The sequence below is a fragment of the Balaenoptera acutorostrata genome, chromosome 1, assembly GCF_949987535.1.
Source record: "Balaenoptera acutorostrata chromosome 1, mBalAcu1.1, whole genome shotgun sequence".
NCBI classification, from domain to species: Eukaryota; Metazoa; Chordata; class Mammalia; order Artiodactyla; family Balaenopteridae; genus Balaenoptera; species Balaenoptera acutorostrata.
In genome coordinates, this window is record NC_080064.1 from 115,813,361 (window position 1) to 115,816,740 (window position 3,380).

At 47.5% G+C, this 3,380-nt stretch overlaps 1 pseudogene; it reads right to left on the minus strand.

The window, feature by feature from the left end:
- Positions 1-325: 325 nt before the first annotated feature.
- LOC114236431 (Fc receptor-like protein 2) lies at positions 326-2,989 on the minus strand (annotated as a pseudogene).
- Between the last annotated feature and the right edge of the window lie 391 nt (positions 2,990-3,380).

The following is a 3,380-nucleotide window of genomic DNA, read 5'->3' on the forward strand; positions in this document are numbered from 1 at the left end:
CCAATGACCTGGAGCGTAGTCCACTCCTCTCAGGCTAGTGTGAGGCTGGCTGCTAACTTTCACAATTTCTAGTAGTCTCTATTTCCAGTATGAGTCACTGAGGAACCCCAATTTTTTTTTTTTTTTTTTGGCTGTGGCACATGGCTTGTGGGATCTCAGTTGCCTGACCGGGGACTGAACCTGGGCCATGGCAGTGAAAGTGCGGAGGCTTAACCACTGGACCACCAGGGAATTCCCGAGGAGCCCCAATCTTAACCAAATGCCCTTTCTCATTGACCGGCACGCTTAGAGTCTTTCCTCTGGAAGGGAAGCGTGTAACCCCGGCTCAAGCAACACACAAATGACATAGCAGTGCCTCACTGCGCTGGGCCCCCAGGCCATTGTCAGCCTCACGGAGTAGTTTCCAGCATGTTCTGTGGTCAGAGAGAGAATGAAGGATGCTCCTCCTCCAAGTGGGGCCGAGCTGGTCCCCAGGCTGACATCCTCATGACAAAACCAGTACAGGATGGGGGAGAGCCTCTCCGGGCCTCACAGGGAAGCTCCATCGCATTCCCCACCACAGCCTGGGCTCCGGGAGCCCTGAGGGTGAGGACAGGGCGACACACAGGACCTGAGGGGGACCGCGGGCTGTCAGAGAGGGTCTCTTCCTCTTGACAGTTCACCGCCTACCCCTGCCTCTGTTCCCACATTCCAGATTTAATCCTTAGATCAGGGCTGTCCAACAGAACTTCCTGCAATGGTGGAAATGCTCTATTTCCGTGCTGCTCAGTATGGCAGCCACTACCCACATATGGCTGTTGTGCACTTGAAATGTGACTAGTGTGAATAAAAGAGAAAATTTTTTATTTTAATTAATTTAAATCTAAACAGCCAAATGTGATGAGCGGCCACTGTATTGAACAGCACAGCTGTAGAGGCATTTACCCCAGAGCTGTGAGGATGAATTCCAGGAAGCCTTTCTCCGGCTGGCTGACAGCATCAGTGTTCTTTCATCTCTTTCATCTTACTATCTTATTTTTTTTCTACCGAATTTGTAGTTCCCCTAAAGCAGCTATTCATTTTGGAAGGTCTGCCTTTGTCAGAAAAGAATTATCTCTTCATAACTCTGGTCCCTATGATCACCTTAAAGTGTTCTCATGACCCAAAGGATCCCTGAGTCCAGTTTGAGTACCTCTGACTGAACTGTGGGTGGGTGAAACTCACTTCTCACAGTGATATTTACTGCCTCACTCTGGATGAGGCCATAGCTGTTGTCAGTTGTAGAGTAGTATCCCCCAGCCTGGCCCTCCGTGATAACAAGGATTTACAGCTCTGCTCCCTGGAAATGCCAAGTTTTTGTCCCCAAACTCTCCTTCACGTCCCCTCTGTGTCAGGAAGAGGTGATGTCCCCCGTGCCTTCAGACACAGAGCAGACAAGGACCAGTGTCTTCCTTTCAATCACCTGCCCTTTGGGGGCAGAATTTCCATGGAGACACAAGACACAGGGATTCCTGTGTGAATAGGAGACAGCAGGTGAGGCTTGACTCTTGGGAACATCAAGGCTGAAGTGGTTGGTATCACTCTAAAAGTGACAGCAGATGGAGTTGGAAATTTTGAGCAAGATCAGAAAAGACAGATCTTTGTAGAGTACGAATTGAGGATGCTGGGTGTCAATCCTGAGTATATTTCTGTGGGAGGCAAGATTCTCACTTCTCAGCCTTCAGTCACATGAGGTTCCTCATCTCATAATGTACTCATTTCAGGAGCTTATTTCCCCTAGGGGGCCAGGGTGGGCAACACCAGGGAAAAATCCTTGGGCTTGTGCTTGGTGACAATGGGTAGAAGTCTTGTGTTGAGAACTAGGAAGAATAATGGAAAATAATAGCCCTCCTTTGAAGGGACATCACGCAAGACGATAAACTGCTTCTCTCCATTCTTTTCAGACCTACCTGAAGACCCTCTGCTTCAATACTATCTTCTCTAATTGCTCCGATATAAAATGGGTCTCTCTGTTCTCTCAAATCCTATTGTATTGGATTTGGTACTAGGCTACTCTCTAGCTGACTGTCAGCTCCCTGCAAAGCCTCTATAGCATAATAATAGGCACCCAGTATATATCTGATTATATTACAATAGGAAAGGTAAAGTTAAGAGGAATGTGGTGGACATTCTGAAGTTTTATGATTCTTGAAGCCTCTCGGTAACCATTCCAGTCCTAAAGCACTATTAGAAATGACAGGAGCTCAGGATAGCCTCAGGATCTCTCTGGAACAGACCCCCATCCCCATCTTATGGGAAAAGAAGGAACTAAGGTCTGAATAATGCCCTGCCCTACCTCCCCTTTTCCAGCCCCAGTGTCCCTTTTCACCAAAACTCACTCTGCACATAAATTTGGAATCTCTGGCTCTGTTTCCAGACACAGGAAGTCACTTCTGTACCTTGTACCAGGAAGATCCTGAGTCTTCTTTCCACCTGGCAGTGATCTGGAGCTTTGGGGAGCTGCTCCAGCATGACCCTAGGTCCTACACATCTCTGAAGAGGTGAAATTGAAGTTGGGCATCTGACTCTGTGGAGACAGCGGAGTCTCACAGGTTAGGGTTACTAGACTCTCCTTGGTGGGCCAGACGGTGTTAGCTGTCAGCACAGGAGGTGCGAACAGCTCTAAAGAGAAGAACAAACATAATCCCAGGGCAGCGAGGCTCAGAGCACCTGGAGAGACTCATCTATGTTCTCAGCACTATCAAATAAGTCTTACAAAACCAAGTCAATAGAATCACTACCCAACTCCCTGGCACAACTGAAGTATCATAATTTCTACCCATGGCTTTCTAGGGAAGCTTGATGAGCACACCCTCTGCCTCCCCGCTCCTTGACGAGCCTTGTTTGCACCCAACCCTGCTATACCTGGAGTGTAGTCATTACCTTGAATTTTGACGCTTACAAGGTTTGAAGTTCTTTGCCACAGAGATACATAACCTTTCTCAGAAAGCAGCGCAATTATATAAGCCATTGTATCTGGAGACCGCTTTTGGTATGCTGAAGCTTGAGTTCCTTGTAAAAGCAGCAAGTTGTTTTCTTTTTTTTTTTTTAACATCTTTATTGGAGTATAATTGCTTTACAATGGTGTGTTAGTTTCTGCTTTATAACAAAGTGAATCAGCTATACATATACGTATACCCCCATATCTCCTCCCTCTTGCGCCTCCCTCCCACCCTCCCTATCCCACCCCTTTAGGTGGTCACAGAGCACCGAGCTGATCTCCCTGTGCTATGCGGCTGTTTCCCACTAGCTAGCTATTTTACATTTGGTAGTGTATATATGTCCATGCCACTCTCTCACTTCATCCCAGCTTACCCTTCCTCCTCCCCGTGTCCTCAAGTCCATACTCTATGTCAAGCAGC